The sequence below is a fragment of the Camelus ferus genome, chromosome 5 (genome assembly GCF_009834535.1).
Source record: "Camelus ferus isolate YT-003-E chromosome 5, BCGSAC_Cfer_1.0, whole genome shotgun sequence".
Lineage (NCBI taxonomy): Eukaryota > Metazoa > Chordata > Mammalia > Artiodactyla > Camelidae > Camelus > Camelus ferus.
In genome coordinates, this window is record NC_045700.1 from 87,060,131 (window position 1) to 87,082,593 (window position 22,463).

Genomic DNA, 22,463 nt, shown 5'->3' on the forward strand with positions numbered 1-22,463 from the left:
GTCTACTTTGTCTCACATCATTATAGTCACTGCAAATCTCTCATGGTTGCCTTTTGCATGGTCTGTCACTGTTAGTCTTTTTAGCATCATACTACATGATGCAATTTTCTATTTTTATAGTTCTCAAGTTGTTCTTGAATTAATTTGCAAGCTTTTTCATAACAGTAAAGGTATAAATTCTTTGCTGAGTTTCATACATCTTTCTGTGATGGGTATAATAAAATACTTCATCCATTAAAACCAATTAGATAACAAGCAAGCGCTTTAAAAAAATAATCCAGTTGTGTTATCTGCTCATGGTGGTGTTGTCTGATGTTTTCTCACCTTCAATCCAGGTTTAAAAACTGAGAATAAAACTAATCTGCCTTCCTGCCAGTTCTAATCCTAGATTCATGAACTGTACAAAGGTTGTTACCACAACTTCTCATTTGCAGAACACTTGTTTAAATCAGATGGCTTAATTCCAGGTATTGTTGCTATCTTGCACATTTTTGATAAAATAAAAAATTATCCAGGGCATTACATAGGTTTCAAATATTATATATAGTGTGCATAATGCTGCTTTTTCTCACAATTAAGATACATGAATACTTTTGAGCTTTTAGAAATTATCTTACAAGGTAATTTAATAATTGCATAACTTTTTTTGTTAAAGCACTTCTTACGGCATTGATTCTTTGGTATTTTAAAGCCTTGCCTCAGTGAAAGGATCCTGCTGACTGTTACATATGTTAACGTTTAAGATATACAATTATCATCCAAGTCATGTTTGTCAATTTCAATGTTGATTTCAATAGGCTTAAAAAAAAATTCCTGTCTGCTCAATGAATCATATAGGACAAAAAAAGGTCATTTTTTAAAAGCTAGGTTTTTCTGTCCTCATAAATGGTTATGAAAAATTTCACTGATGATATCTGAAATTGAATATAACTGCCTAACTATATTCTTAATCTCTAAATATAAAATGACATTTTTATGTGATTACTGTATTGAGATTTATTGATTTGTGGCTCCCTTAAAACCATCTCTGTATTTGATATATTAAGATAAGGACAAGAAAAATGATGCACTTATAGAAAGGTGTAAATGGTGTTAGAGAATGGAAGATAAGGATTAACGTTAATTAAGCTGATGCATATGATCATGGATCAGGATAAAAGGGAACCCCCTCTTCTTGAGAAATCACTTTTTTTCTAGGGAATGTATAAAACACTTCTATTGGCAATTCACCTCCACCCTTCCAACCTTCAGTTTACTTTCTATTTCCAGAAATGCCGTTTCTCATCATCAGCCAACTTTCTGATCAGCATATTGTTTCTAAAAGAAAGGGATAACTTGTAAGGCTCAGGGAACATACTTGCAAATTGCTAAGATTCTTCTTTATCACTTGAAGGTCTGTTACGTACCCTGCACGTGAGCCAAATCTTCACTTAAGTTTCAGACTCCAAAGTAGCCATTTCCATGAAGAATTCTCGCACTACACAGTAACAAAAGAAAATCAAAACTCTTCTGATTCAGGCAGTTTTTAAGTAATCTAAACACAGCTGCCACAACTTCTGATAAATACAGAGCAGCATAAAACCACCTGCATTTGGTTTCTTCGTTGGGTAAGGCATATTTATCCCCCTAGTTATGAGAAAATTCCGTACCATGTAAGACAGTTTTCTCATATTGTATGAAATACAGCATTTAACTTAACCTGACTCCTATAACCGAACGTAAAACTTGTTCCAGAGAAGAAGCAAAACCCATAATTAAAATTGCATCAAATGACACAATAACCGAAACACTTAACACCTAAAGCCCTTAAATGGGCAAACAAAGAAATGCAACCTCAGACCTAAGCTCTGGGGAGGGAAAAGCACGACCTTGTTTTGCTGGCCTGCTTTGTAACCGCGGGTTCGGCCCTGAGGTCGGCGATGGGGAGCTCTCCTGCCATCTGATAACTCATTAAGATTTCTGTAACCCCCGCCATCCACTTCACAGAGAGTACATGACTCCTCCACGCCGCGGATCACGAGCCTGGGGCGCTGCTGGGGCCCGGAAAGAAGTTTCTCAGCCGCGACGGGGCCCACTCGCCGCTTCTCCACCCCACCTGCAACCCCTCGAAGGCAGGTTTACGGGTGGTGGGCGGCCAGCTTAAGGCAAAAAGGTGTTATTATTAGCTACGTGTCACTTAGAGCCTGGAGGACGAGACGAAGATACAAGCCCTCCACACCGCGCTCAGCCGCAGTCCTTTCCCCGTCGCGTCCCCGGAGCCTCCTTCGAGCCACCGCCACCACACGCGGTCTTGACCCACCCCCAGCCCGCGAGAAAAAAAGCGCGGGCGCGCGCAACTGAGCATGCGCCGCTGCCCGCCGCCCCGCTTTACGGTACCCCCTCCCCCCGACCTGGGGCCACGCCAGCCGCGTCGCGAAGCGGATCACACGCTCTCCCCGCCCCTCGGGATCTGGAGCGTCCGGGAGCGGGCGCCCGTGCGTGATGACGCACGTGGTCGCGAAGACGTGGGGACGGACGCAGGCGGGCCGTAGAGAGCGTGAGTTTCCGCGTCTGCTCGGCGCCGCTCCCGTTGTCCGTTTTGAGCCGCGTCTGTGGCCTTTTGCGCCGGCGGCGGGGCGGGGGCTGCGGGGCGGCGGTGGGCGCCACCCAGGGGCCGGGGCGGGGGCGAGGTTAGAGGCGCAGCCTCCGCATCCTGGGAATCTCGTCCGGCCGGAGAACCGGGACTGGGTTTCCCGGAGCGACTCTATGGGGGTTCCACCGTCTTCGTCCCAGTCTCTGCTTGAGGTCGACTGCACAGGGAGAAGCTCGGAGGATGGGGCTGGCTCTGGGGGGGTTTGAAGGATTCCTTTTGAAGGCAGGGAGTTTGAAGCGACGTTGCATCACCAACAGCTTGCACTTTCGGTTTCTCTTGAAAGAGTAACTTTCCCGCAAGTGTGTGGAAAACAGTCTTAACCTAAGTAGTGATACTTCTCTTAATAGGGAACAGGAAATACACTAAGGGTATTTAACCCTTTTGTATTCAGGCCTTAAAAAAATCTCTCCAAAAACGGATCACATGCACAAATAATGTTTTTCCAAATGGAGCAGAAGCTAAGCGTTGCTATCAAAATAAATTATTGCATAGTCATGATTTAGTCATCGAAATGGGTAGTTCACTCTGACAGCTACACTTTGCTGCTTATTTTTTTTCAGTCCTTTGGAATTGCTTCTTAAAAATCTGTCTTATGTCTCACATTTAGATGACATTTTTTGCTAGTTCTAATAACCTTTAAACCTAAAAACTTCTAATTTGCTGCTGGCGTGGCAGAGCTTGGGAAAGCAAGTAATTTTAGAAAAATAGCAGTGCTTTGGGTTCCTGAATTGTCCAGGACTACTAGCATCAGCATTAGCATCACCTGGGAACTTGTTGGAAATGCAAATTTTGGAGTCTTAGCCCAGACTTAATGAATCAGAAATCTGTTTTAACAAGACTTTCAATTGGTCCCCATGCACCTGAGTACTAAAGTTTGAGAATTACTGACTGTAGTGATAAAGAACAGCCATTGTGTCTTCGCAGAATGAAATTTGAATTCAGTTAAAGCATTTCCTAGGTGTAGGACCTGGGGCAAGTTAGTTAAAGGTTACTTCACAGGGCTGAAAGAATTCAATGCGAAAATGCAGGGAAAGTGTTTAACATCAACACACATAGAAAGCACTCAAAGATGAAATATAATTGAGTAACTTGTCAGAACTGCATAAAATAAGGGCATAGGTTATGCAGGAAGGATTCTTTCCTGGGTTAGATACGAGTTGTAGTGCATGAATATTGTGCCCCTTCTGCTGCTTAAGGGGCATTTTATTTATTTATGGATGCTCAGTTGTATACATTTGAGATTTCTGGATATAGGACATTCAGTTAAAAGTTACAGCAGTATGTACTGATTAATAACAATGCTGTATTGTGTTTAAGAACCGCATTAGTAATTGTGTTAAAGAGTAGTTTTTTAAAAAAAAAATCTTTGGCCTTTTGGTTTCTTCAGCTTAATTATACCTTCTCTTTACCCAGAATTTGGTAAAGAAAGCAGGGTGGGTTACTGACCAGAGATCAGCCTTAGCCTTAGAGTACTATTGAGTAGCGAGTTGGAAACGAGACAAGACTGAAGATGTTTCTGTCCTTATCTTTCTCTCCCGTATGTCGTACAGCTCCACAGTAGCACAGAAGGCCTCATCGTAAACACTCTCCATGCCTCTGTTTTCTGGAAGCACTGCAGGAGTTCTGTTGGATGTGCCCTCCAGCTGCTGTTTTTTTTACAGAATGTCAGTTGCAGGGTTGACTTTCGTCTTTTTCCTTCCCTTTTCAGGGGGTCATTGTTGGGGGTAGAAAGAGAAATATTCAGGACTTGAAGCAGCTGCCCTAAAGCCTAAACTCATGGCAGTGCTGAGAAGAGTCAGGGCCACACTGTGGCCTTAGCACATTAATTAGCTTCCACTGGTCCTGAGTGTTTCCTAGACTTAGGACCTGGGACAAGTTATTGTGGGTGAGAGAGTTTTCAGAGAAACATGAGTCAGCTTGCACATCAACTTCTGTAAATAATTTTGTTATCGCTACTGCTAAATTAGCAGTGCCCCATCATGAAGCATTCATTTTTCAAAGGCCACATTTTTCTTGTTCTCTGTGTCAAAGAGGCAGATGTGTAGCGATGGTTTTTGGTGGAGCAGACCCTGCTTTGAACCCTGCCTCTGCAATGTACTGATGTTGTCCATTAGACAGGTTAACACACTCCCAACCTGAATTTCCTCTTCTGTAAAGTAGGTGAGACTGTGTGTGACCACCCAAGGGCATTAAATGGAATGAAATTAAGTACAAAACATGTCTGTTAGACTCAGCAACTGGTGCGCATTGCACAGGGGAGAAAAGATGGTTATCACCTCAAACCTAACTTGATCTTACTCATTTCCCCGTAATATTTTTATAATTAAGATAATTTTGTTATTACCCAACAGTGCTGCTTGCTGCTTTTCTTTTTAAGCAAAATGCTGAAGTGAAGAGTCAAAGCTTTCATGTCATTGTGAATGAGAGAAAGTGAACACTTGGAGAAAGTTAAAACTCTCAGCAGTTCTATCATGTAACAGAGCATCTTCTGTACGTTGTTTTGAGTGTTTACTGGAAGGTCAAGGTCAGGGGTTGATGGATTATCTTCAGTTAAGCGGAACAGTCAGCTATAGAAGGGGGCGCTGTGTTACAGGAGATGAGACCTCGCTCAAAACATGCACCAAAGAATAAGAAAGTGCTGTCAGCGCTGAAATCATTATTGTATTTTGATACAGATGCTTAATGATAGCGAAGGGAAAGTTTTATGTTCCATTTTTTAAATGATCAAAAATTTCATGTAGTTTGTATATATTGCATATGAATATATGAGCCCGGAAACTACTTCAAACTACCTAGTCATACTAGGTCATAATTTTGTTTACTAGTTAAAATATGGGGTGGAGACAACCTGTACAGTTAAGTTAGGTAAGTGCATGTATGTCAAAATTCTTTTTAAAAACCATTCTAAAGATAGATTGCCTTAAAAAGATAATTTCCTTTTCTGCTGCAATTGTAGTCATCTAGGCAGGGGGCCTCAGATAATTTTAGCAGGGGACCATCTTTGCAGAATCTTACCTGTAAAGCTCAGGAGTTGAGAGGCTTTAAGAGAAGAAAGGTCGAAGGGCACAGACCCTGCCTGTTGGTGCTCACCTTCAGCCTCCTGCAGTGACACTCCAAGGCATGTCCCTGGCACCTCGGAGTCCAGGGCACAGGGTGTCGGATCCTTCATCTGTAGGGTAGAAACCCTCAGGGAATGAGCTGTACCTGAAAAAGAGTGTTGAGAATTCCTGAGTGGAATTCACAAGCTTGTTCTGAAGACAACTCCCAGGGTGTTCAGCCATGTCAAACGTATATGTAGCTCCTAATGCAGAGAAGTTGAGTGATTATTTTTTAAAAAATCCAGCCTTCAATCTGACTCATATTATACAAAAACAGAGAGGAATCTATGCAATTTTTTTTGAGAAATCATCTAAGTTTTGTTTTGTTTTTCTTAAATCCCTCTAAGCTGTGACAGCTGTATCCTGGTTAAAGCTATTTTGTATTTTAACTGGCTGTTGTTTAGCATTACAGATAATGCAAGGAAAAAGAAACAAGTAGTCAGTGGAAATACACGCCTTGTGTTTACTGTCCCTTGGTTTTTTGGTTGTATGAAAGCAGCTGGTTTGCGTTTATACGATAAAGGAAAGGATTTTTCCTAAGGAGTTAATTTTTAGTTAATAGTGAACTTAAGAAAAAATTTCCAATGCCAAGTATTTGTTAGCTTGTTATTAATAAAGGAGTAGCAATATCACATTGTCTTTTTTCACACGTAGGGGTGGGATCCTGGTGACAGCTGGAGTGTGGGGGAGGGGCAGTCACGTTCAATCAACCAGCTGCTCTGTGCAGCATCATGATGGTGATATTTCAAAGCCGGTGGATGATTTTGGCTGTATTCAGGAGAGAAAATATATCACATTTCTGGGAAGCAATAGATAGTGTGTAAGAGCCCTTTGGGATCTAGCTGGTAGCCAGCTAACAACGTGTGCGTTCAGGTTGGCATGTTGGTGTTATTTACCATTTCCTCTCTTGGACATTGTTACATGCACATCATAATTATAAAGCAATAAAGTCTAGTTCCACGGGGGTAAAACGCTCATTAGTTTGTGGAGAGGAAGGGAGAATGGAAAACAAACTTTGCGGTTATGCTGTGTACTTTTACATGATCTGCTGTTTCATTTATTCTTCCCAATGTCTCCAGGAAGTAAGGGGAATTTTACTCATTCATGGGTAAAGAAATCGAGGCTCAGCAGGACTGATTATGTGATTTGTCCAAGGCCACGTACTAGTAAGTGATGGCATCCGGATTTGACCGCGAATCTGGCTTCAGCTCCGGGAATGCTGTCGTTACACCAACAGCTGTTTCTCCACGGTGTTAACTTGCTTATGCATTTTTAACCCAGAGTCACAATATCAAGATAGTTATGAATGAAATGTAGATACATATTACAATGACTTCAGTTTCATATAAATAATATATTGGGGGGGGTGTGTCTTAGCAGCTACTTCTAGTTTTGGATTTTTTTTGCCCTTGAGAAAAGCCTCTAGGGCAACACTTGGAAAGAAATTTTGATCCCTTTTTATATTACAGATATCAGAAATTTGCAGTGATGTGTATTGTAATAAATCAGTTGTGATGCTAAGTTTGAACAGAAGTGGGAACAATATTGCATGTGCTGCCCATGAGGGGAAGTCCCTTCTTTGACGCCAAAGTGTTCAGGGCTGCTTCTTTCTCTTTCCAAGGGATGTTGATTTTGTTTTAATAAGGGACCTTTTAGCTTTCTCAGTGTTCAGACTGTAGCTGTATGTCCACCAAGTGATGACTTAAGTCCATTTCTTTTTGTGAAATGGCTCCACTGCTTTGACTGAATTTCCTGGGTCATTTCATCTCCCTTCCTCCCCCATTACCCACAGGATAATGCCTGCCCCAGTGTTTTCTTTCTCTCTCCCCTCCCCCACCCCATATCAAACTTCCGTCTTATTTTTGCTGTTTTCCAAGCACTCCACGCACCTTTATATTACAGCCCTGGTGCAGGTCTTTACCACACTGTTTGTGTGTCTGCTTCTCTCTCAAGGCCATGGTTGCCTGAAAGGACGGAGCTTGTCCCTTAGTAGATGCTCGAATATTTAATAAATGATGGACTATAGACAGTGATACATAAAATTATGTGCTTAATGTTTTTATTGCTATAGTTTCACATCCATTGGTTTCCTTCTCTGGGTACGTGATTAGACAGATACGAAGATTTACGTCCGTTAATGAACTGCATGATGGTGAAAAGTGAGGCGGGGGATAGCTTTCCACGGAAAAGCACGTAGGATACTTCCATATTCTTTCCTGAAGGCTGTGAGACTGAAAGAAGCCTCTTATTCCTGTTTTTTCTTTTTTCTTTTTCCTTCCTTCCTTCCTTCCCCCTCCCCCCCTCCCGTCTCTCCCTCTCCCTTTTTCTCTCCTTTCCTCCCCTCCCTTCCTTCCTTCTATCCTTCTGTGAATCTAAGTGATTCATTGTCCTGAAGTTCTGGTCATAAGTTTTTATAAAGTGATAACATTTTATTAAACGTGAAGACTAGTCTTACTTTCAATGACGAACAAAGGGAGTCCAGTGTTTTGAAAATCACTGCAGTAATTAGGTGTATTCTTTAAAAACATCAACCTTGTATAAGTAGAAAAATTTTAGACCATCAGTTTTCCCTTTTGAAATAACATTATTCATCCAGTGTCTGTTTATACAGTAAGAGTACGACTGAAAGAGGATTTTGCCTTATTTATGCAGGAGTTACCCATCCTCAGCTCTGTGCATGCCTCTTCCTTTGGGAATAGCACGCCCGTCGCAGACCTTTGAGATGCTGTTTATATCCCCTACACGTTTTGGTCCTCCCATCAGCTAGAGTGTTGTACTCAGTAAAAAAATGAGAGTTGGTGATGCTTGAAATGAGCTAGGATTGCTGCCAGCCCTTGGCAAATGCCCTAATATCTGGGTAGGGTTCTTTGACTACAAACAGTAGAATTTAAGTTAACTAAGTTATCAAGATAATTTATTCAAGAACAAGAGGTTTATTGGAAGTATATGGATAAGCTCAGAAAATCTACAGAAAAACCCGACCATAGGACAGCAGCTAGCTGAGCTCTTGAGGCTTAGGTAGACCTTGGTAGATCTGGAAAATTCTTTAAGTTAATGTTTTGAGTGTCAGATGGAGGCGTTGTTGCTCTTTGTGTCTCTGCACGAGTTTTAGATTCCAGGGAGAGAGTTGTTATTCCAGCTCTGATCACTGTCATTCTTGAATCAGTGTAGGAAAAGCACCCTTGATTTCTGGTCCCCCCAGAAATGGGGGTCCGATGGGAGTGAGAGCCATCTCTCACCTGCTACTGAAAGAATGAGGTGTGCAAGCTATCCACCACCTGGTAATTAGTGGACGTCCCGTGTGCTTGTGGAACATAAACATCTCTGAAGTCTGGCATGCTTTTCCCCGCTTGACTGGTCCTTGTGCTGGGAGGATTTCAGTTACATAAATAATTCACTCACAATTCCTACACAAGTTAATTTAAATGGGGTTATGGCTATCACCTTTTTTTTATTGACTTTAGGTAGACAAAGAAGTCTAGTGTGGAGCAAATGTGAGAATGGAATTGCTTAAATCGTCTCGAAGGGAGTGATGGTGGGGTGCTGGCATGGCTGCTCCCTGTGTACCTCTTGGTTTAAGGACCTACGTCTGAAGGGCTGTCAGTCGGGGAACTTTAATGAGCCCTCATTACACTAAAACTTGTAGGCTGCGAGAGAAGGAACCAGCTTATGATTGATCCTGGAAATCATAAGTGGTGATGGATCCGAATTGGAGTTGACACTAATTCACCTCACTGTGGAGCAAAAGTCAAGATTATATACAAAATCCAGTGTTTCATTTTTCCTGTATGAAGATAATCTGATCATTTCTGTGAAGACTAGCACTTTAAAAAAGACAGAAAAATAAAAATTTTGCCATCTGACATAGAGTTTTTTTTAATCCTGAAATCCTGAGGCTCGTTAAATTCTCAAATTTAATGCTAATTTAAAGATGATCTTGACAAAAACTCTGGTTTGAGATTTTATTATAAAATTTAGTTTAAAAAGTATTTCTATTTTCATGTGCCCTTCACATGCCCCATCATATTATTATTAAAAAAAAATGTGTAATTAAATCACATGATGCTGTTTAAAAATGTAGGATCATAGATAGCCCAGAAAAATGCTAATTGTTTACTAAGTTATAAAAACACTTTAAAGCTATTTAAAAATTTTAATCTTAAGCCTTATTTTAATTCATGTGTTTATATAGGTTAAAGTACTATCATTTCCCAATTTATGATTATATATAATCTCATTTAAGTGTCACAACACCAGATGAGGCTGCATTATCTCCTTGCACAGGTCAGAAACCAGCAGCTAAATAACTTTGCTGAGGTTATGTAGCTGGTGTACTGTGGAGCTCTTATCAAAGATCATGCCCTTAACTCCTGTCCTGTCCTGCATACGTTACTATTGCTGGTCCTGTGTATCATTTTGACAAAAAGCACTGTGGTGTTTCTTTTTCCAGAGCCTCTCTGTTTACCCCCAGTTCCTGGACAACTTCTTTATGTTCGGAAGCTGTTCAGATGTCTTGTATTATCCGTCATCTTTGTTTCTGTTTGCTGTGAACATGGCAGTGGCTCCTGTATTGCAGGAGTGTGTCCTGTGAAGGCTTTTGTCCTTTGTGTCTTAGAGCAGCCTGACAGCCTTTCACGTTGAGTTCAGCAAGCTTGCTTTTCATTTAACAAAGCTGAGAGTTGCTTTCTAGGTGAAAAATAATTAAATGCTTTTAAAGATGTATTTGATTAACAGGAAGCTGATCTGTGTAAATTAATTATAACCGTAATGATGTCATAGCCTTGTCTTTTGGTATTAACCAGGTAATTGACCAGAAGTTTGGAAGCTTATTGTAACTGACAGTTAGTGATTTGACCTTGTATGCTGTCTAGAAGTGAAACATGCACAGTGCATGTAAATGCAGTTGGTTCACTGAGCTGCATGTGTTGTCAGAGCATCTGATCTTGGGTTCTTACTTTGCTGGAACTATTACACTCAAACTGAATATTATGCTGGTATCTCTTATGAAAATCATCTGGCCAAACACAGGTGTTGTCTGTGTATTTCAATAATTATAATCCGACATGAAACCTTGGCACATTTAGGACATACGGTCAAGTCAACAAATGCCAAAACTAAATGAATCTTGGTTTTAAATTCCATGTGAAGGAAGGTAAAGCAACTTTTGGTGGAGGAGACATAAGGGGGAGAATAAGGGGCATATTTGATAGATTGAAAGAGAATTTGCCTTCTCTTATTCAAATTTGTCTGAGAAAGTTCAGAGCATGTGGTATGTAAATATTTGAGTGTTGAGAGCCTCTAACTTGGGTGATTTTGGTTAATAAATGGGATGGTAGGAGTAAAACACAGAGTGGAGGTGAGATAACAATGGCTAATGAGCAGCAGTCCCTGCGTACAGGTCCTCCCTGCCACACACTTTAGACCAGGGTAGTAGTCAGCTCGGCTAGACGTGACGTCATACTATGAGAAATCATGCAGTAAAAACCACAGAGCTCATGGTGCACATGGTCTTAGGAGCAGAAAACTCAAAAACTTTGTCAGTGGTACATTAGAAAAAAAAAAGGAGGAAAAATAATGGTAGCATAGTTTTACACCTGTTAAATGTTATAGAAATACAGAAGTGCTTACTATAAGAAATATGGCGCTTTACTTTCAAAAAGTCCTGAACTTTGCTTGTGGAAGCAGTTGTCGGATTGCAGCTTGTGAATTATTGTCAGGCGGGTTAGCTGGATTGGATGTCAGGCTGTGATTGCAGATGTGGTTGGAGGTAACTCATAAAATACTCAGTGAACTGAGGTAGCGGGTGGATGTTTGAGGTGTGCCAAGGTAGGCATTTTTGAATTCCTGGGCAGCTTTCTTCAAGGGGTGCAGTTTCCCGCATTCACCCAGGGATTCTTGCTGATGAAATAGTGCATCATCAGATGCAGAATTTGCACTGTGCTCAAATTGTTCCCAGATATATTAATTGCATTTGAACAGACTTGCTTGTTTCAAAACAAGTGCTGTAGTGGAACTGACTGGCCTAATGATCTTAAACTTCACCAAGTCTATTTAATGTTTTTCCTGTCTCTGCGCTCACAGCGCATGCGTGCTATTTCCTCCCTTTAAAATACCTTTCCTCCTTTTATCCATTTTTTTCTCTTTTAAAGTCTGGTGCAGGTGAGGAAGCTTCCCTGACTTATCCTCTGAATTGAACTGACTTCACATTTTTCATCTTGGCCCATATTTGTACATTATTTACCTATTTTCAGAAAGTATCGGTTTTAGAAAAGACAGAAGCGAGTAGTAAAGCGGCGGGGGACAAGAAGCAAACAAATGGCTGAGTAGCTCTTGGCAGAAGAAAGCATATGTGTGTATTAGGTGAAATGAAGCTTTTTCTAGCTCTGATGGGACTTTGCACAAGGAGCGGTAAGTCTGGAGGGTGTTTTACACGAATGCGAAGATGCTGCCTCCTGGCAGTCCCTTGGGGGAGTAGGACCTGTGTCAAGGCCTCTCATAAAATAAAGGCGCCATTTCTGCAAAAGTCATTCTCCAAAGGCAAAGTGACATGAGCTGACCGTGCAGGTTTTGGAGATTTGGCAAAACACAAGAGCTAAAAGTTGAGAAAGTGATCCTTTGGACTAATAATTCTAAAAGGTAGGAAAGATATTTTTGCCACCCTGTGGCTTCCTTCTCAAATTGAACCTTATTTTGCAGGTTAGGGCCTGAGAGGGTGAAAGAGTGCCAGGCAGGGCGCACGCCACATCCCCCACCCCCACCCCCTTCTTCCCAGAGTCCTTGCCAGGCAGCTCCCGGTCCTGGCGGGAGAAGGTCGGAGAAGGCACAGGGGCTTTTGTCCCTCAGCTTCTCTGTTTATATGGAGTGTATCCCCAAATGAGAAAAATGACATTGGGACTGTTGCTACTTCTTTGTTTTTAATTTGATTTTAAAAACAGATTTTTGTTGTTTTTTAAGCTATGATGACAATTACTAAAAGAAATTGGGTACTTGAACGTTACTTTGTACTACTCAAATATAGATCTACAAGTTGAATTGTATCAAGAAATAATTACATTTGGTGGAGTAAAAGTTTTATGTCCTGAGATTTTCCACATTTGAAATATTTCAGAATGCATATACATTTTGGTATGTTTAATGGAAGTGGCCAACTGCACTTTCTTAGGAAAAGATTACTCTTTATGCTCAAATAATCTTCCTAATTCTTTCGGGTAGTTGAAGTGTTGTATCTCTTATTAAAAGGCAGTGGGGGCTGACTTCCTGCCTCAGCTCTGACATGTAAAGAGCTCAGAAGTCATCAACCCGAGGGTCACAACAAGAAGAACCCTGAGCAAACTGAAAATCAATGACTTTTCTTAGATCCTTCAGAAAATCGAGGTCACAGGGTAAATTCGCACCCTCCAATCTGGAGGCACAGGCTCGAATTGCAGATCACAGGCAAGACTGAGTAGGAGAGGAAACATTATTTATTCCTTCTACGTTCCTAGGTTCTCCACTGGGGCCCTATCCGGTGGACTGACAAAGGATAGACTTATAAGAGAAAGACAAGCAAACTTATTAGCATATGTGTCGTGCACACAGTGGAAGTACCCAGTGATGAGAAACTCAAAGAGACGGTTAGAACCTGGGCTTGTATAGCATTTTAACAAGAGAACAATACATTTTTAGAGAAGTGACAAGGCAAAGGGAAGAGGACTTTGAGTTTCTAGGGCAGCAAATAGTAGGAAGGCAAATAGGTGGGGGAACTGGTGGCAGATAAGGGCTGGTTGGTAAGGTTTGCTGTGTAGATTTTTGGGAGCTGGTTGTAAGCTTTTCTCTGGTGCTGAACTTCCGTTCTACCTGGTAGACAAGGGGGCTACCTTTGTAAATTTATGTCCCGCTTTTAAGCAGGTAGGGGAGGGTAGAAAGCTTTAGTTGTATCTGCTTTTCTTAATTGCGTTCAACTCAAGATAATCCTTATGTCTTATGGGATTGCGCGTTCTGCTGTCCTACAGTCAGCTTACCTGGAACTGAAGCCCTCCCAACAGCAGTAACTAGTCGGAACATTTAAACGGTCATCTTGATGCGCTGCTGGAGTGTGAACATAGGCTCTCTTGAAAGTTGAAAACTCTCAACTTCTCTGCAGACAAATGTGACTCAGAACTTCATTTGAAGAACAAGGACTCTGGAGCCAGGTCCAAGCTGGACCTCTAAGTCCAGCAGGTCCTGTGTTCTTGGGTGAGGCGAGCTGGCTGAAGCTGAGCTGGAGGAGTGTGATTGGCGTGGGGTTTCCTGGGCAGTGAGGTGTTTCCCATAAATGCTGGCTGGCTTAGGTCTAGACTTGGGACATGGGCGGGCCACCGGGGCGGCCTCAATTTTGGGTCCTGATGTAAGAATTAACTGTGTCAGGTGGTGGCACACATGTAAACTTTGAGAACAACACTACCGAAGATTAACTATTACTGTAAAGTGTGTAACTTTAGCCAATGATTGGATTTTTGTATTTGATCTGTATTTAGAAAAACTGTAAGTCAGTAGCAAGTGGTTATTTCTATTTAAATCATTAAAACAATAGCTAAGATTTCATGAATATTTACTGTGTGCTTGGCATTATTCTAAGCACTTTGGTGTTTTTAAGTCATTTAATCTTTACGAGAATTCTTGGATCAGGTTTAGCTGTTACTGTCACTATTCTGTTTTCCATAGCGGGAAACTGGGGCTCAGGTTAAGTGACTTGCCTAAGTTCACATAGCTCTTAACTCTAAAGGCAGCCATTGAGACCAATCAGGACTCCAGTTATGTGCTCTCCCCAAGGTGCACTGAGGACACAGTGTGGTGGAGATGAAAAAGGCCTTTGGTGACATCCAGGTGGCACTGGTGAACCGTACACTTAGAAGGCATTGTGGAAGATTAGTGAGTGCTGACGTGATCAGGGAGTCGATATTAAGGAGGCAAGACAGGGGCTGGCTTTGAAGGATGGGGCAGAATTGAATGGGTTGGGGGGAGCAGGTGGGAGTGTGTCTCAGGTCAGGGAGTGATGCCCGCAGCACTGTCATGGCCCTGCCCTCATCCCCGTGCCCTTGGTGACTCTGACAGACTCCCAGCCTCCTGCACTGCAGTTCTTTGCCTGAGTATTTTCTCAGATCCCTGGCCCCCACTTTTCCTGCCCTGGCAAGCCACCAGTGATAGGGCGTTAAAGCAGACCCCTAGCCCTTTGGGAGCTAACACTGAGACACTTCCATGCCAGCTCCCAGGGTCCCTAGTGAGATCAGGCCCCAGGCACCCATAGTGAGGGCTCACTTGATAATGCACATATTGTAGTGGGTCTCATTTTTGACAGAAGCAATATCTAGCTTAAAATGTGTGGCTTCACCTTATCTTTTTGGCAAGGTCTTATTTTTCATAAAAGAAGCAGCCCTTTGCTAAATGGGAAGTATTGAAACTTCATCCTTTTAATCGCTTTTTTCTCACTTATTACTGAAAATAGCTCTAATTAAATTTTACAACATACAAGTAGAGACTGAACTAAAAATGAAACATTGTTTTAGTCCTCTTTAGCACTTAAAAAAAATTCTTTTAAACTTGAGTTTACCCACCAAGAAGCAGTTACATGAAAGAAAAGTAGTCGACATCTTGCTTAAGTATTTCTATTGAGTTAAAAAGATTGGTTGTGAAGCCGAAGTTTGAGCTATTTCCTGGCCTGCCTAGAATTTCAAGAGATTTTTATGTAACGCCTTGTAGACATTCAAGGCATTTGTTTTGTGCCGTGGAAGTGTGGACATTGGCTTTCTTGAGTGATGGATAGGCAGGACGATGGACACCTCTCACAGGGATGGACAGTAGCTGCAGGGCTGCATTTGTGAGAGACCGAAAGTTGAAGGGCTCGCCTGGCAAGCAGCACCGTCTGCTGGTGATGGACTTGAGTCCTAGTAGTCCAGTGTATGAGCATTGTCATCTTGGTTTCTTTATCTATACTAAAAAAAAGATAAAGTAGGATTTCTGCCTCTTTTTTGACGGTTTCACACCAAAACTGCTGAAAGGATTTCCATTAAATTGGGCGGTTATGTTTTGAATGGTCAGATTTAAAATATGAACTGTGGGAAGTATGTGAAATTCACTTTGGTGACCTCTGGTGGTGAGAGAGCCCCATGGAACTGCCCGCCTGTGGTGATGGGCCATAATTATTTAGCACCTTGGACAGAGACATTTAACTTCCAGAGACTGTCTCAAGGGCGGAAGCTCCTACTTCTCATCTGGACAGATCTACAGAGCAGGCTTCAGAATGGCTAACAGGACAGTAAAGTGATTTTTTTGCCAAGTTCTGGGTAGACCAGCCAGTCATAACATGGAACTATTTTTGTTGTCACAGGACTGTGAGAATTGAAATGAAGCAAGTATACTTAACTACTTCGTGAACAATAAATAATTGTGTAAATATTAGTTATTATTGGAGAATAATGTTATTTATGGCTGTAAGGAGAAAACTGGGAACGCTGTTTTCCACTCTGGAAGGGGGTGTGGATGCCCCCATGCTTTGGGTCCCTTCCCTGGGCTGTGTTCTGGCTGGTGAGATGTGCTGCTGCCCACAGAAATAAAAGGCAGGACATGGTCTACAATAAAAACAAAACAAAACAAGAAAATGTTACCCAGGGCTGTGGTAGGTAAACATTATAAGGCTGAGATGTGTATATATAACATTGCCGGAAACATCATAAAGACATTTATATACACATCATAAGGGTGAAATGCTTGAAATTGATCAGATGATGATTTTATATCAGCTAATACTTATAAAGTCCTTATTATGTTTCAGGCATTGTTCTGTTTGTTTTCCATATATGACTAACTTACCAATAACTCTATCAGGCAGGTCTTACTATTATTTGTATCTGTTTTATAAATGAGGAAACTTAGGCAGGTCTAGATTGATGAAGAACTTGCCCATGGTCATACAGTTCCAAGCAGTTGAGGCAGGACTTGAACACAGGCCATTAGGCTTCAGAGTCATTCTGTGAACTAGGATTCTGTTCAGTCTTACAGTGATGAAGTACAGAAAGCCTGTTCTCGGTAAGAAAGCATGACGGACTGGAGACAGGGGATGACATGATGAGATTGGATTTTAAGCAGATTGAATCAGGCCTGATGGAGTAGATTGGGGGAGAAGTGTCAGGTGATATGACCTTGGGTTGGATTTGTCATCACATAACCTGTGACCTTACCAATGACTGCTTGGTAATCTGGGACCTTCTTTAACTTCTTATGTCATTTTAGTGGTCTTAAATCCTAACTCCCCAGAGGTTGGGTGTTCTGTCTTCCACCTCCTTGGTGTTGATACTTAAGACAGGCATCATAAAAGATAGGTGGACACTGTCCCACTGGGTATGGGAAGTCTTGTAATTGTGTACATTTGGAGAGATGGTGTATGCAGGAAAAAGGGAAAGAGGAGCTCTTGGGTGTTAAAAGCTAGGTCTTGTGTGTTTAAGCCGGATCTGGTAGCTTAGAAAGATTTAGCCTGTTGGCCTTGGAGATGTGGTTTAATGGGTGTGTCGAGTTGGGAAGACTTTCTGTTGTGGTCATGATGGTGAAGTGTATGAGGCTGCAGAACCTTTATATAAGTGGAGATCTCAGCAGCCCTGAAAATGGGAAAGTGCTCTCAATTCCCAGTTTCTTCCGGAACAGAGTCCAAGTTGTAGCTATTTCCTGAAACAGATACTAGTATTAATTACTGAGTGTCGCAGTATTCATGAGGACTACATTCCTAGTACCTTCTTAATATAGTTTGATTCCAGTTTTCATATTTTATTCATGAAGTCAGTTTTCATTCATTTGATTGACTCCATTTCTTTGTATCTCTCTGCCTCTGATGTGAAATAAGAAAACAGAGTCCTAACCTGATTCTCTTTGATTTTTATCATTAATTGTAGCTCCTGAAGCCATGTAACAGATTTAGATGGACAGAAAAAAATTTGCCATTTTTTTGCAACTTGTCATTAAATGATGACTGTGCTTTAATGAGGAGTCCACGCTGGACCCCCAGAACCCCCCATTTACTAGTCAGCTCAGGCAGATGATGCATTCTGGTAGAGTGAACACAGTGTAATGATGTGAAGCCAGACCAGCTGCAGCTGCTATTACATTTAGTATTTAAATACTAACTTTTAAAAGTATAATTTGCATGTTATTCACACAACTATGTATTGCAGATAAGTTCTGTAAGCTTTTTGAAATGCATTCATATATTTGAAAAGAGGAAACATTTTGCAAGAATTCAGTTAATAAATTCTTGTTTTCTGTTAAATGCAAATACGTGTTATATGTTGCCATTTTCTTATTTTCAAAAATATCTTGAAAATCTGCATTTTGTAATTGGGTTTTCTTGGGGCTTAAGAAAGCTAATACCTTTTAGGAAAAATACAATTATGCTAAGAAGTGTTATTGGAAGAACAAAGAATTTTCTTATTATTATTGTGCTGGACTGAAACGTTCCTATCTATTGGCCCTGTAGTAACAGGTAGTAAAAACAGTTTCTTACGTTTGGATTAGGAAAGCCACAAATGATAAAGATTCCTGAGAGAGTTGCAGGAGTGAGAAGAAATGAGCCAGTTCAGTTCGTTCCTAGAGAAAGCAGACGGTACTCAAACAGTAGGAGAGAGAAAATACATCTAGTTGTTTTGTGTATATTTTGCCCGAGTTAATGTGATATTTATGATGCACTAATTTGTTGTTCAGCTCTTGTAATTTAAAAAGCAGAAGTTTTTATGTTGAGCATACCCAGTCTGCTGTTTCTATATCTTTTTTGCTTTGTTTGAAACAATAAATCATACTAACCTTCTGCATCTTTCAGAACGATTTTACAGTATTTAGAGTCGAACACATTGGCCTAAGCCATGTCTCTGCTGTTGAAGTACGTCCACACGTAACTTTTATCACATCACTTCGCAGGGCGATGGTAGTGCTAAAGTCCTGGCAGTTTGACTGGGGTGATTTCTTTATGGTGTCGTCTTTCTTTCTGAAGCTTTCTTTTGACCGAAGCTTATTAAAGTATTTCTTGGAGAGAGAGACAGAGACAGAGAGAGAGACAGAGACAGAGAGGGTACATGCTTGTCTGTATGAGTATGTGTACCTATGCATGTGAGTATTTATATCATGTTTTAAGCAATGAAAATTTAAGCATGTGCTCAGCATCATTAGTCCCTAGAGAAATGCAAATCAGTCCCACTTCACATCCACTAGGATGATTATAATAAAAAAGGTGGATACAAACAAGTACTGTTGAGTAATGAATATGGAGCGACTGGAACCCTCATACGCTGCTGGAGGGAACGTCAAATGGCACAGAAATCTGGAAAACAGTTTGGTAGTTCTTTAGAAAGTTAAACGTAGCATTATCATCTGACCCAGCAATTCCGTTCCTTGGTATAGGACCAAGAGAACTGAAAACATAGGTTTCTACAAGAAAATTACACATGAGTGAGTGTACACAGCGGCATTATTCACTATAGCCAAAAAGCGAGAACAATCCAAATGTCCATCAACTGATAAATCGATAAACACAGATACATTTAGGTGATGAAATATTATTTGGCCATAAAACAGAACTAAGTATTGACACTTCCCGCAGGGTGGATGACCCTTGAAAACAGTATGCTAAGCGAAAGAAGCCCAGCGTAAAAGGCCACATATTAGTCGACGAGCGGTTGCCAGACGCTGGGTGGGGTGGGAAGCTGAGCTGAGAGTGACTGCTGATGGGGCCTGGGTTTCTTTTGGGGGTAATGAAAATGTTCTGGAAGTAGTAATAATTGCACAGCCTTGTGAATATACCAAAAAAAACCCCCGCTAAATTGTATACTTTAAGACAGTGAACTTTATGGTATGTGAATTATATCTCAATTTTTAAAAACCAAAGCTTAAGCACCTAGAAAGTCAGGCATTAGCGAAGTATTGAACCTAGGTGGTAAGCAGAGCCTTTGTACATACATGCCAAGTGACTTGAACGAACATGCATTCTCCTCTATGAATTCTTTTTCAGAGCATATACTTAAAATGTATGGAACTTAAAAGAAATTTACCAAAGGCATGGAAAGAGTGATAATGACAAAGCATGAATCTACCTCAAATATGTAGTGATAAACCTTTTCTTGATTCTTTAAAAAAAAAAAAAAGCCTCGCACGATTTTAAAAGATCTCAGTGAATAATTTTAAGATTTGTTGCACTTCCAGTGACGTGGAAGGCTGTTTTCAGAATAGTGTTCGATTACTCCTGTTAAGACTGTTTTTTTCTTTCTTGTGAAATTAATTTGGTTACTATCAGATGCCAAATTGGGAATGTCGTTTATAACTGGTGTGTATTCTTGCAGTGTAATGGCCTGAGTTCTTCTTGAACATTTAAACTGAAAATCAAGATCTGTATCACCGAGGTAGGTGATAGTGGTGAGACAGTTCCTGCTGTGTGAGTAGAACTGGAAATCACCGTGATTAGTTTCTTCCCCCTTTTTGTAAAACTCCTTTCTCTCCCCTGTGAGACGTGTTGGTTTCCCAAGTTATGAATTCAGTCTCTTTTGTTTGTTCTAGCCACTTATTTTTTTCTTATTACATACCTGTTTAATTTTTAATTTCTCATTAAAAGTAAATATGGCTAATTTTCCTATCAATATTTTAAGAGGTCTTCCGTTTCTCTCTGTCACAACCCTGATAAAGTGCTGTCTGGTGTGGATTACTACATAATTAAAACGCCTTTTTTATCAAATAGTTCTGGCAAAGCAGCCTATTAATATATTTTAAATGGATCAGAGGTTTATTTCTGTAAAGTTTAGATGAATGTTATAAACACTGTTCTGGAACTAAAAATGGTGAGAGGAATATTATGTATAGTTCTGTGAGGAAAGTTGCTGCAAGTGCAGGAAAAATACATAGAGATGAACACCTCATAGGTATCCAGACCTTTTCAGTCGGTGTCGCTTATGTAGAATGTAGATACAGTTAACATGCTAGTCTTGAGTCATTGGGTAAATACTAAGCTCTGACTACGTACCAGTCTCTGTGCTGGGCTCTGGGCAGTCAGACGGTGGTAAAAACGGGTAAGATAATGCTGCCCTCGGCATTTATGCTTTAACCACGGAGCTCCTGGTATGGGAGCACTCGTGTGGCCGGGTCATAGTGACCGAGGCAGAGACCAGTGAGAGGTGAGACCGGGGGCGTAGGCAGGGCACTGGAAATCAGGAGTAATTTGTGGTGTGATTATGGTCAAGAGTTTGCACTTCACTCCAGTCACTGGAGGCTGACTGCAGGGGACTCTGTCTTCAGTTTTATGGAGATTCCTCTGAGCAGCAGTGGAAAACGGTTGGCAGGGAGAAGAGGAGAAGCAGAGTTGTGGCAACCCAGGCAAGTTGTGATGGCGGCTCCACCCCTGGAGTGGTGGCTGTAGAGCTAGAAAGAGGCAGGTTGATGCCAGCTGTTGGGAAGAATCAGCACAGCGTGATGGGTGGGATTTGGGGGCAGCGGAGTGAAGAGAGCGAAGGAGGTGTCGAGGATGGTTTCTCCGTCTCCAACCTGAACAGCTGGGTAGCTGGAGATTCTGTGTCCTGAGACCTGGCACATGGGACGAGGAGCAGAATTGAAAGGGACCGTCCAGTGTTCAGTTTGGGGCATGTTGAGTGTGCCGGGGAGGGTGTGTTTATGAGGTGGGGGAGGGGTTGAGTGCAGGGACCAGCCTGCCCTTCCTTGAGCGGGTGTAACTGGTTACAGTCTGGGTCCAAGACATTCAAAACCAAGCACATTGCACCTGTTCCCAGCTCATCAGTTATGCCCCTGTGCTGTCATTTACAGCTCAGCTCTCTAAACATTTCTATGTATTTGATGAACAGGACAAAACAATGTTCATCTTACAATAAGTGCTCGCTTGTTGTAATCTGTTGTCTTTGGTGTTCTAGAACTATGCCTACCTGGCCCACAAGGTCAAGGTACAAATTTGATCTTCTCATGAACCAGTCGGATTTTCTGTTACCTTGTTACATACAGGCTGCATCCCTCATATCAAGGCTGACTTGATAACTTACTAGGAAGGAAACAGCCATGGAGCCGGTATGAAGTAGTGCAGATTTATCTTCGCTACTTAAAATTCAAAACTTTATGTTCTAATGACCTTTTGAAAGCAGAGTCCGACATACTATGCATTGTTCACATTGGTTACGGTTATCTCTGCCTGCACACTGAGTGTACCAATCCTTTTATTCATCTTGTGATTTTCTGCAGCCAGTATTTTAATTTTCTCCAACAAATAGAAATGGGCCATTTAGGGGCTGGGACTGCAAGCGTTTTGGTCTTTGCCGTATACCTCTAAGCCTGGCATAGGGACTGACATGCACTTGGCACTTGGTATTTATTAAACAAATGAGTGTTGGAGGGAGTGGCTGAGTAGTCATTCTGTGAGAAGGAGGGATAATTCCATTTTCAGAAACCAAGAGATCAGGCATAATCTTCTTCCTGTAAGATTATGTCCCTGAAACCTACTGAGAAATCAAGGCTGTAAGATTTAAATTTGGGAACCATCCTGATATAAAGACTTACAGAAACCCTGAGCGTGGAATTCTATGAGTGTGTGCAAAAGAGAGTAAGGATGGGGGAAAACTGAAAAGCAGAGAAGGGGAGATTGAAGTGGGGATGCTGCAGGGAGGGAGTGTCCCAGGGAAGCAGAACAGTCAACAGCCGGCAGGTAGAGCCGAGAGGTGAGAAGGGATGGAAACAAAAAGGAGCCTATG

General features: G+C 41.4%; 1 protein-coding gene across 5 annotated transcripts in view; it reads left to right on the forward strand.

The window, feature by feature from the left end:
- The first annotated feature begins 2,409 nt into the window (after window positions 1-2,409).
- RHBDD1 (rhomboid domain containing 1) overlaps window positions 2,410-22,463 on the forward strand; it is a 112,988-nt gene continuing 92,934 nt past the window's right edge. For 4 of the 5 annotated variants that reach the window (XR_004320106.1, XR_004320107.1, XM_032480376.1 and 1 more), the window contains exon 1: window positions 2,410-2,536. The gene's annotated coding sequence lies outside the window, so the exon portion shown is untranslated. Of the gene's footprint in view, window positions 2,537-20,072; window positions 20,124-22,463 lie in introns of those variants that run through there. The other variant, XM_014554117.2, reaches the window with a different exon arrangement.